Consider the following 13,618-nt stretch of genomic DNA (forward strand, 5'->3'; position numbering starts at 1 on the left):
CACCTGCAATACACACTATACTTCAATATTATATTTAAATATAAAATATTAAAATATTAGATATTTAGATATTTTTTCCGCCAGATTAAGTCAGTGTTATATGTTTGACATAATGTGTTATGAAAATCATAAAACAGACATGTCTCTTTAGCCATGACAATTTGATTAAGTTTTAATATTTGCAGACATTTTGATTTGATAAATGCAAACAATTTTTGTGGTCAAATATGTTGTATATTCATAACTTAAAATTGCAATACTAAATTATTGAATAAAATCTGCTCATGAAAATAATTATTTTATTAGCACATATTTGTTCTGAAGTTCAGAATGAATTTTAGCTTTTTTTACACACTAGATAGGCCTTTAATAAAACAACACGCACACATACTTATCTGAACATATTTCTTGTTTTTAAACTAAGCAAACTACAGTCAACAACACAAAAGAAACATCAAAAGTTGACCTGTGCGATTACACCCCAAAAACAGGTCAGTTTCTTGCATTGACGTTTGATACTTGAGCGTTCTTTACTTTTTCCGAAGCACAAAAAGCGATTATCGGACAACCATGCCGTTTAGTTCATAACAAGTATCTAATGGTAATGTATGCAATGTTAATGAGCAATAATGAGGGCGACTGCTCTTTCTGAAAGCCCAGCGTGACACAAAACTCTAACACGCATGAAAAACTATTGTCCTGCCTTTCACGTCTTTCTCCCAAACAGTTTGCCCCTCGTGTTTTTTTCGACAGGTCCCAATAATCGAGCCCCCCATCACAACAGCAGATTGGAAGCGCTATTCGGCCACAGACAACGGCAGGTTAGTGAATCCGCTCTCCACTCCCAAGGGGTGTCAACGCGGCTGCAAGCTGTCACAGCGAGGCGGGGTGCGAGCGCTCACTTCAGTCTGGAGGCTCATATAAGGATGCCCACTGCGTGTGATGGGGATTCTGCTTTTCTTTCTTAAGTCTCTGTGGCAGGCCGTAAGAGGGGTTATCTGTTTGTGGCATGTTTTCAGCTTTATTTCTAAAAAAAAAAAATAATAAATAAATAAATAAATAAAATAAAGATGTCTTAGTACCACAGTGATTGAATGACAACAGGTGCACCGAGGCTTAAAGATAAAAAAAGTCAAATTAAACTTCTATTTTATTGTTTAATTCACAATGGTTGCCTTAATGCATTTTGCATTGTCCAAAACTCCAAGCTTAATGGCTTCCGGTGAACTCCTTTTCTTTTGCAAAATTTTTATGTTTAAGATCTGATTTCTTTAAAAATCTGTGATCTTCACAGCCTGTTAGATATACGATATGAAGTGGGTCTAAGACCAAACAAGAAGCACAGCATAAAATTCTGTCTTTCCGCCCCATGTCTTTAAAATATGGAAATTAATTTCTGCGCTAGCATGTTGCTACTGACGGCGCTAGCGGCTACAACGGTCTTTCATCTTGTTTTATGCTTGAACAACTAAATGAATGTTGAAGTCTATTTGACTGAATGCATTGTCAATAAATTACAACATCAACACTGTAAAAACAACCTTTTAAAATTGAAAATTGTAACGTTGAGCTTTCACCAGAAGTTTATAGGCTTTAAAGCTCTGTGCATAGAGCCTATTAATCAGGCTCTAGGATAATTTGACTAAATATTGATTTCTTATATTTTCTGTTGAAAGTTGAAACGTTGGAATTAAATGTCTAAAATGTTTATATACATGTGAGAAAATATTTTATTTTATTATACACATTAAAAATGTTTTATTTTACATGTAGAGTACCTGTCACCAGTAATGGAGAATAAGGTTTGTAACAAAAAAAAAAAACTTAGTTCAAAAATACATCGCTATACATTTTCTAAGTGGTCTCTTAATTTTTAATACACACTCAGAAATAAAAGTATACGCGAGCTGTCACTAGGGTGGTACCTTTTTTTAAAAGGTACACATTTGTACTTAAAGGGTCCATATTGGTACCTCAAAGGTACACATTAGTACCTAAAAAGAACAAAAGTGTTCCTCTTAAAAGTTTTATACTAGTATACATTTTTGAGGTACCAATATGGACTTTAAGTGCAAATGTGTACCTTTTGAAAAGGTACCACCCCAGTGACAGCTCGCGTATTTTATTTCTGAGTACAATTTTATATAAATCTATACAATGGAGGAACATACACTCAAAAAATGACATTTGCTGCTTGTTCATAATTTAAAATGAGTTGAAACAACACAATTGTTTGGAGACAACTTAATTATTTTATGTTTAATTAATCCACTTTAATTTATTGATATGTTTGCCAATATTTCATAGATTGTATGTAAAAAGGAGGGATTTTACTTATTTAGTTAAAGGGTGGACATTGAGTGATGAGGAAGATGAAGATAAAGTTTGCTGTGCAATCAATACAACAAAAACCTAAATATTAAAATAAAAATGTTACAACATTGTTTGTGATTTTGAAAATAAATTTGGAGATTATACCAGCAATGTTTTCCCAGAGATGGGTTGCGGCTGGAAGGGCATCCGCTGCGTGAAAACTTGCTGGATAAGTTGGCGGTTCATTCCGCTGTGGCGACCCCGGATTTATAAAGGGACTAAGCTGACAAGAAAATGAATGAATGAATATATAACTTATAATATATAACTTTTCTGACCTGATGTTCATCGAAATGGCCAAAAATATATATACCTAAAGGGTGTTGAATCTTTATTATTAGAATTTGGGTCTCATGTATACAGTAGAAGCCTCAACAACATACTTTTGCATTTTTCAGAAACTGGAACACAATTCGGTGTCTGAAGGGGTTAAAACTATAATTTGTGTGGCAATCTGAGGAACTTAATTATGAATGAGCTTTAATTGTTCAATAACTTTTAGCACTTCACGCTTCTCCAAATAGCTGTACTGACCCTAAATAGTTGTAATGTCCCTAAACAACTGTGTGATTTGACTTCTTATAACCCTGATGAAGGATTAGAGATTGATAATGGCTATAAATGCCATTCACAAAAAGTTACACAAGTTGTATAGTGCACAGAATGAAAACCTCACACCAGGCACACAAAATCAAGAGCCTGACACTCTAAATGGAGATGCACAGAAACGCCCTCTACAAATCTGTCACTCAAACACTTGTACTTAATGTACACCCTCTGATTGTTTGAAGATTTGAGAAAGAGGTAGAAGAGATGAGTGGCAAGAGGCTTCAAAGTCGTTTGATCTCGCCTCACCTTGGGTGAAAACATTGTTTTGAATTTCATTTATTTATTCTGTTCCATGTTTGTTAAATATATATTTGGATATGTTCAGGAAAATGCTACGACGTCGCTGGATAAACTTTGGCATCGCTGTCATTTTGAAACATTGAGTAAAACATGCCTTGTGATATGAAAAAAAAGAAAGACGTGGAAAGGGAAAGAAATGTTGTCTTCAGTCAACAAACAAACATTGCAGGTGGAAAAAAAACGGGCACACCCTGGACCAGTCAGCGATGCAAATGATGCACCTTAAAGCCATCAGGTGCGAGATTTGACAGAAAATAATGAGAACCGCTGAATCTTTTATAAGGTTAACACTCACATTTCCCAGTCAGCTGTCACACAAGAAAGACTTTAGCGCATTCACGCTGGAGAAATATACCTTTATTGGCTCATTAAAGCTGACAGGGGGCTCGGGACCGCCAGCACTCAGGCTCGGGACCGCCGGTGCGCCACCCCGTTTTGTGTCAGTAATTTGCCGAGGAGATATACCTACCTTGAAAAAAAAAAGCGAAGGGTAAAATTATGAAGGGAGCTGGAATGAGAGAGCGAAATGGCAGAAGCTGGTGGGGCGAGTGCCGAAAGATGGGGGTGCCAGAGGATGGGGCGTGGGGGGGGTTTAAGAAAGGCCTTGGGGGAGGGTGGAAAGATCGCTTGCACGCCAGGAGTCTGATTCTCTCCTAATTGGAAGCATTGGGCATTGTCAACTGAGGATTTTCAGTCGCTCACTGACAGGTAGAGTCGTCAGGATGATAGCCCACTTGTCAGCGCAAAACACCAATAAAAACAAACCACTTTTGATTTAATTGGAGGCCTAGCCGTAGTGGGCTAGGACTGAGCGGGTTGGGGGTTGTGGATCGCTTCGGGGAAAAACCGGTGTGTGAGTGTGTGTATCGAAGGGATGTTTGACAAAGAAATCATCACTTTGTGCAAAAGCACCCGGAGCAGTGGCTCACATCGTCGGACAGAGGAGAGCAGGTCGTCGTTATTCTGTGTGTGTGCGAGAGCGCGGGTGGTCACTTCCCATGGTGCTGAGGTTACAGGAAACACAGAGTTTGATTTGGTCCCCGGAGGCCAGCAGGCTGTTCAGCACTCATCACTTCCAGTGTTTCTTCTCAAAAATGCACGCTCAGAGAGATATTGATATGGTGATTCCTCAGAGAACCAAGCAGAAGAAGAGCTGACCCTACCTGACTTCTGCTACAACCACCTCACCGACTACAAAAAAACAAACCCTTTCTGTCTCTCATCTCTGCAGGTGGAACCGCATATTCTACAGCTCCTAACCCAAATCACCGTATTCAGCAAACCGATGGCTTATTTCATGGGAAAATTCGGCTTTTGTGTGCTGTAAACAAGCAAATGGATATTTTGAGTCTTGAGGGTTGTTACTTTTAATGGGGCAAACGCTGCGAGGACATTTAATCCATTTCGAAACAGATAAGAACAAGGAAAGAAGTGCTTACAAATTGCACATGATCTCCGGGTGATGACCTCTGACCTTTGACTTCTCTTGCTCGGTGTCATCCCTCCGTGTCCAAGTTCATCAGCTGACCGGTGGTTCATTACACTTGACAATCTTCAAGGAAGACATCTGCTAACAAACAGAGAGCAAGTGTAGTGACGAGTTTGGTTTATCAACAATAAAGCACCATTAAGAGCACACATGTATAACGTTGTATATAATAATATACCTGCACATACACTTGTCAATTTGTATATTTGCATTCACAACTTACTTATTTTTTTAGACATATTTATCAGGTTTTTTGTCCTGTCTCTTTCATTCTGTTGCACTTTAGAAGCTCTGTCACAAAAAAATAAATAAATAAATAAATTCTCGTATGTATGAACATACCTGGCAATAAAGGTCTTTCCGATTCTGATTCTGATGATGTGTAGCTTTGAAATACAATTTCAAATCAGTATCAATTCTTCATAATATGAATAAACACACATCAATGGACCAAAAATGAAGATTAAATGAATAAACTCTACACATTGTAAAAGTTAAAGGAGAAATATAAATCAAAAACACCTAAAGACATAAATATAAGCTTAGCAGGCTGGGTTGTTTATATAATCCAGCATATTCGATTGATTTTATTATTGCTTTTTTTTACCCCATACAATATTTAGCAGTTACAGATCAATTTAAACCTCTATAAAGAGGACACAACCATATTTCGAATCAATAGCAATAATTTAGCCAACACGAAAAGCATTTATTTTATGTAAGCATATTCAGGCAATTCCATCATTCATAAAGACTGATGCAAAACTTGATCAGACGACTGGGTTTGCATAAAGTGATTTAAATCATTGTAACAACAGATTAAATAAAACTTAAACAAAAAAATTATTTCAGAGGAAATGGCTCATTTTTGTAATTCTGAAAATTGCGTTACCCTGGGGAGAATTATATAGATTTAAAAATTGATGATGAAGTTACAGAAAGAGTATATGCAATTAAGTTTCTGGTGTTGCATTGGACCATAAAATTAGTTGAAAAAAAAAACTGCAAATAAATATTGTGATATCAAAATTAGTTAAAACTGTAGCAATAGTGTATAAAGCAAGATTTATCCTGGACAATAAATTAATGTATGTATGCATTATATAACACACTTATGTTGCCATATATTTCTTATTGTGTTGAAATTTGGAGTAATACATATAAATCTAACTTACGATCCTTATGTACAATGCAGAAAAAAGTAATCAGACTGATAGAAAATGTGCGATATTTGAAGCATACAAATCCTTTATTTTTAAAATTGAAGATACATAAGTTTAATAATCTGGTTAAATTTAAAACAGCAAATGTTATGTTTAAAGCTAAGAATAAAGCTTACTTCTGAAATGCATACAAAAGTTTTTTGAAGAAAAGACAAGGGGGATATCATTTGGGAGCAGAAGGTTGAAAACCAGGACAACTTTAAAAAGTTTGTGCAAGTCTGTATGTGGTGTAAAATTATGGAAGTCTAGAGCAGATTCTCAAACAATGTCAGGATATGTCAATACTTTTTTTGGGGTCTGTTATAAAATGTAAATGTACGAAAAGAATCAAACATATAATATGTCAAAGATGCCATAAGGATCAAATATGTCTCATGTAAAAAGAAGAGATAAGCAAAAGAAGAAATAAATTTAAGTAATAGACGAATTATGTGTGTGATAATGGAGTGGGAAAATAATAAGCTTGTGCTTCATCCCGCTTCATTTCGACCATGCTGAAATGTATTTTTTGTTAAAGGATTTTCACATATGATATTTCTGTTCAAAAATAAATCAAATCAAATCAGAATGAAAATACCAGCACTACTAATCTTAATTTCATTGTCAAATCTCCCTAGATAATCAATCGTATCTTAGAAAAAACAAGTCCACATCTAGCCCAAAATCATTAGATTAGTTATTACAAGGCCCAGACAGAATCTGCTGACATTTTTGCTATTTCTGTGGAGAGTTTTGTAAATAATCTGCAGATTTATGCAGAATGATTCTGGGAGTATCATAACTACAAGCTTAATATATAAAATAAAAAAGAATAGCTTTTTAACTCTTATTTAATGGTAACAATGCAAATCCATTTAGATTAATTTACATGGTAAACAAAGTAAGTCTCTCATATAAAATATCTACTACAAGACAGAAAATATTACTTTACAAAATATTATAAACAAATCATAAGAACATTTTCATATTAGTCAATAATATTACTAAAATTAATAAAAAAAGTAAATTGTTATAAATTTACACACATTTACACAAGTAAATAAATAGACTCAATGATCTGCTAAAAATTAGCAAAAATATGCTCATTATTACCATCTAAATTAACGATATATAATCAATAAATGTACCTGCAACAAATGAAACAACATTCTCACAAAGGTCTTACAATACACTGATCTACAATCACCTCTGAGCAGAATACAATTTATGTAGAGAGATGGAAAAGATGAAAGAAGACCATGCAACTATGGAGCTGTAACATGGCCACCTATTTATAAATGTAAATAAGTACATGTCTATTTATGTCTACTAACTCTGATTGCTTGAACGTCAGAGGTCTGCTCAATGAACATGATTTTATTTCCAGTGAGGGGGAGGAGGAGGTGGGATGTTTGACAAATTATGCTGCAGCACTTGTATTATTGCACTGATTGGCAATTATCTGTGAGCAAAGAATGACAAACAGTGCATTGGAAAAAACAGCGATCATACATTTAAAGAAATAAAATCGCTTGTCATAATTTCCTAACAAGCAACTGTATATTTTGAAAAACAAGTCTAAAGATTTGCAACCTGAAAAGAGTAATCCAGAAAAAAACATGTAAAAAAAAAAGGAATAAAAATGATCTCAGAAAACCAGACTCAGCATTTGGGTTTTAGGATGTACCATTGAAACACTTGGGCTTGGTATGAATTTTTTAATTATTTGTTTCAAAGAAAGCTGCATTTATCTGACCAAAATGCAGTAATATTGTGGAAAATTATTGTGTTTGTACAACAGTTTGACGGCACAATCGTGTATATAAAAAAGAAAATCAAACACAGAGAGTCTAAAAATTCTTTTGTAAGAGGAACTACTTTCTTCCGCCATTCATTCACATCTGGAGCTGACGTCAGAACAGCAGAAATCGTTGCTACTTCACAAATGATGAATAATGATGATGAATAATAAGATTATTTGTTGAATAAACAGAAATGCAACACATAATTCATCATTCCTGAATAAATGTATTAATTTCTTAAACAACAACAATAAACAAAGTCTACTTCTGAATAGCTGTCTATATATGACCTATTTTATAATATTAAATGTAACCTGCTGCTTGTTTTTTTCCAAAACTAATTACAATCCTTCATAAATTCCATTCCTCTTTGCGATCATGCCTGGTTTTGTTTTTTTAAGGCCAAATAAATGTAGAGTAGAGACAGAGCCAAGGTGGTTTTTCATTAAGGGTTCAGAGTTCAATGTTAGCCCATTGCAGAGCCATTACAGAATAATGGGGTGGGTGGGCATCATTGTGGCTGGTGGTCCCATCCAGCTGCCACTGGGAGACACACACAAGCTGTTGGACAGAGGTAAAGATGGCCCGTAAACCCCGGCCTCCAGGGGGAGTCAGAGTGCACTGCCCCTCATCCTCATCCCCTCTGTCAGGGCATTTGGGAAGCTTTTCACAAGCCGATAAATCATTGTTAAATGTTACTATGAAGCCATCGGGGAAACAGGAGTGACATAGAGAATGTGGGCATTCATGAAGGTGGTCTGGTCAGCCAGCCAAAGACACACTGTTAAAACCCACAGTGAAATGAAATACAAAAAATGTTTAAGTTAATATCACTTACATTTAAAACAGTAATTGTACCAGTTAGGTGAACACTAATGTTTACTGTATTAAACGGAGCAGAAGCAAATACCCAGCACTAAAGTGTTATTCTTCTCTATCTTCTCTATTATTCGTTTGTTTTTGCAAAAGATTAAAAAATAGACATAAATTAGACTTTAATGTTGTGCTCTGTTGTGATCTACAGGAGTTTCTGTTATGTTGAAATGTGTAGAATAACAATTGTGGTGAAGAGTAGAGCCTGGGGTTAAAGGGGATACATCAGTTCACCCATACCAGTCAACATTAGGATGTAAAAATATGGGATCAAGTCTTAAAATCTCGTTCACCTTAATTCACTGTTACTATACTATTCACTATTACAATAGTTACTTAGTGTAGAGCAGCGAATCTCTCATTTTGATATACTGTTTTGTTTGATAACAGAGGTGTCGCTTCAAGAATCCACAGATCTATATTGAAATTTTTTTATTTCTTTTGTAACAGTTTGTGCTTATTTAGGACAAAGTTAAAATAAAACATGCCACGACGGACATGTTCATATAAACAAGTCTATTTGTCTGTTTACAAACACACCCAAACGGAAAAGTGTCTAGTTTCGCTCATATTTAAATTGTGTGTAATGTTAGAGAAGCTGATCTGGGAACAGTGTCTTTATCACTATGGAGTGCGTCTGTCAGTCAGCAACAATACGAGACTGGACTGATTCAGAAATTGCTTAGGAAGGGCGACTGTCGATGCTTCGCTTTAATGGAAATGAAGTGAATGCGGCTGTTTTAATATTAATTACAACATGCTTTCAAGTTAGGTAAAGTAATTTTCTTGATCAGCTTTTACAAATATATCACATTTAAGATCGGCTCATTGATGCTACTTTCACTTTTCTTAAAAATAGAGGAGAAAAACAGGAAAATACTTAAACTGGATGATAACGAGATACAAATATGAGAATCCCAGCAAATACGGGAGGGTTGACAGGTATGAGTTCACCCAAAATTCCCTACTCTGCCATTCTCATCTCACTTGTTCTTAACACACTTCAGTTTAAGCAGTAAGAAGATTTTTTTTAAAAGTTACAAATCGGTAGCCATTGACTTATATAGTTTTTTTTTTTCTAAAATGGATGTGAATGCACATTTGAGTCTGCCATTTTTCAAAATATCTTCTTTTGTGATCAACGGAAAAAAAAACATTTATAAAGGGTTGGAACCATATAGGGGAAGAGTAAATGGTATACATTTTCTATCACTTTATGTTAAGACATATGCTGCTTTTTAATAAAACAATAATACATGCTATTGCTAACTAATACTTATTCATTAGGATTAGAGTTTATGTGATGTTTACAGAGCAGCCTTATTCCAAAATGGATTAAATTAATTTTTTCTCAATATTCTACACACAATACCCCATAATGACAATATGAATTGTTGCAAATTTATTACAGATTTAAAACCTAAAAAAAATCACATGTGCATTAGTATTCACATCCTTTGCTCAATACTTTGTTGATGCACCTTTGGCAGCAAATACAGCCTCAAGTCTTTTTGAATATGATGCCTAAAGCTTGGCACACCAGTCTTTAAGAATTTTTTTCAATTCCTCTTTGCAGTACCTCTCAAGCTCTATCAGGTTGGATGGGAAGCGACGGTGTACAGACATTTTCAGATCTCTCCAGAGATGTTCAATAGGATTTAGGTCTGGGCTCTGGCTGGGCCACTCAATGACATTCACTGAGTTGTTATGAAGACACTGCATTGAAATTTTGGCTGTGTGCTTTGCGTTCATTGTCTTGCTGGAAGATGAACCGTCGCCCCAGTCCGAGGTCAAGAGCACTCTGAAGCAGGTTTTCATTCAGGATGTCTCTGTACATTGCTGCATTCATCTTTCCCTCTATCCTGACTAATCTTCCAGTTCCAGCTGCTGAAAAACATCCCCACAGCATGATGCTGCCACCACCATGCTTCACTGTGTGGTATTAGCCTGGTGAAAAGCAGTGCCTGGTGTTTTGCGGACATGTGTATGCCTTTTCAAATCATGTTCAATCAACTGAATTTATCTAAGGTGAACTCCAATTAAGCTGCTGAAACATCTCAAGAATGATCAGTGGAAACAGAATGTACCTGAGCTCAATTTAAAGCTTCACGGCAAAGGCTGCGAATACAGATGTCCATGTGATTTTTCAGCTTTTTTATTTTAATACATTTGCAGCTATTTAATTTTTTTTCACATTGTCATTATGGGGTGTTGTGTGTAGAATTTTGAAGAAATAAATGAATTTTATCCATTTGGAATAAGGCTGTAACATAAAAAAATGTGGAAAAAGTGAAGAATACTTTTCGGATGCACTGTATACTGTATAAAGATACAGAGAGCTCTTGAATTAAATCAAAAGTATTGTTATTTGTATTCTAAAGATGAACGAAGGTCTCAGGGGAGTGTAATGACATGAGGGCATGTAATTAAAAAAATAATGTTATTTAAGGGTAAACTAACCCTTAATAAGAGACACCAACTGTAATTAATATCTACTAACTTTAAAAAAAAAATGGTTTAAGCGTTTTGAGGCGATAAGTTTCCACAAATGTTTTAAGTTATTAGGATTTACCTTGAGTAGGGTTGTGGCTGGAGTTAGTGCAGATCTATTTTACATTTATATGGAGCTCATTCCCATTGTGTAATTGTGACTTTGACAATCTCTCGGTCACTGAACATGACACATGTTCAAGAAGATGACATGATGGTTGTACCAATGGCCCGTCTTGTTATCATAATGATGTATTTGGTTACTAATGCACACGTGTGCATCACCCACATGCCAGAGTCCTCAAATTTAATCCATCTTATGGGATGTGCAGGTAATATGTGAGGTCAGAACATCATAATTATCACACCTGTCATTGTTAGGACTGGTTCCCAGAGCCCCCCTCCCCAGTGCACCCACCCCCAGCCGGGGCTTTTATTGCTTCATTAGTGAACGCCACATGTTTTAGAGCACATTCGCCTTTCACTCACCGAGCAGAAATGATCACTGTGATCTGGAGGATAGCAATGGAGAGCATAAAAGAGCATTCTGGGCCTCTTCTCAGCAGCGATCAATTCTTTTCCTGGAAATAAGCGAAAGCACGTAATTAAAATTGCACTGCTGTTAACATATGAGAACAAGATAGTGTCAAATGATCAGATACGGTGAAGGATATCAGCTGTTTTTCATGGCTATGGCATTTAAATGTATAAAACAAGAAATACTGAATATTAAAATTTATGAGCACAGATACTGAAAGTAAATTTAGAAACACCATACAGAAATATGAGTCATATTATTAGTGATATTATGTCAATTCCATTTTCAATGTCAATTCCAATTCAATTTTAATGATGTATTAACATTATTTAAACTGAGCTAACTTGAACAAAGAACAGTTGTATGCTAATGTAAAACCAATAAAGACTAACAAATATATTGTTCCTTAAAGTTAGGTAGGCGCAGTAGGTAGTGCTGTCACCTCACAGCAAGAAGGTCACTGGTTCGAGTCTCGGCTGAGTCAGTTGGCTTTTCTGTGTGGAGTTTGCATGTTCTAACTGCGTTTGTGTGGGTTTCATCTAGGTGCTCCGGTTTCCTTCACAGTCCAAAGACGTGGTATAGGTGAATAGGGTAGGCTAAATTGTCTGTAGTGTACAAGTGTGAATGGATGTTTCCTAGAGATGGATGTGACCCCAGATTAATAAAGGGACTAAGCCAAAAAGGAAATTAATGAATGATTAAGTTAATATATATATATATATATATATATATATATATATATATATATATATATATATATATATATATATATATATATATATATATTTTATTACCAATTTAAAAATGTAACAACTGACTTTTTATAATACAAAATCTATAAGTATATACTATGCTTAACAAAATTTAATATCAACAACTGCTTTCAACGATTATATAAATAATAATAATAACAATAGGCCCTTCGGTGGCGTAGTGGGTAGCACTGTCACCTCACAGCAAGAAGGTTGCTGGTTTGAGCCTCGTCTGGGTCAGTTGGCAATTCTGTGTGAAGTTTGCATGTTCTCCCTGTGTTCACATGGGTTTCCTCCGCGTGCTCTGGTTTCGAAAGACATGCGCTATAGGTGAATTGGTTAAGCTAAATTCACTGTACTAGTGTACTGTATGTGAAGGAATGAGAGTGTATGTGTGTTTCCTAGTGATGGGTTGCAGCTGGAAGGGCATTCACTGCATAAAAAAAATATGCTGAATAAATTGGCGGTTCAATCTGCTGTGGGGGCCCCAGATTAATAAAGAGACTGAGCTAAAAAGAAAATGAAGGAATGAATAATTATAATTATAATATTAATAAGGGCTCAGTGGTTAGCACTGTTGCCTCAGAGCAAAAAGGTTGCTGGTTCGAGTCCCGGCTGGACCATTTGGCATTTCTGTGTTGAGTTTGCATGTTCTCACCGTGTTCATGCGAAACTGCATAAACTAAATTGGCCGTAGTGTATGAGTATGTTTGTGAGTGTGTGTTTGGTGTGTGGGTTTCCTAGTACAGCGAAAAGGCATCCGCTGTGTAAAACATATGCTGGAATAGTTGACAGTTCATTCCCAGTGGCGACCTCTGAAATAGAGACTTAGCCGAAGGAAAAGAGAGAATAATAATATTATTATTAATAAAAAATGCTTCTTGAGTACAACATCAACATATTCAAAACATCATTCTGAATGATTATGTGATATTGCTACTAGCTATAGCAGCTTTGTCATCAAAGGGATAAATTACATTTTCATATTTATTAATACATTTCATATCAAAATAAATATAAACGTACAATAATATTGTGAAAACTGTATTTTTGATCAAATAAACATATGCTTGAAAACTGAAAAAAACATTTAAAAATACTATCCATGCCAAACTTTTAAAAGGTAATGTATATAATTAATATATTGTATTTACTGTATATACTAGAGATGCTCAAAGTAGGGTCTGCAG

Source organism: Danio rerio, chromosome 21 (genome assembly GCF_049306965.1).
Source record: "Danio rerio strain Tuebingen ecotype United States chromosome 21, GRCz12tu, whole genome shotgun sequence".
In the NCBI taxonomy this organism is placed as follows: Eukaryota; Metazoa; Chordata; class Actinopteri; order Cypriniformes; family Danionidae; genus Danio; species Danio rerio.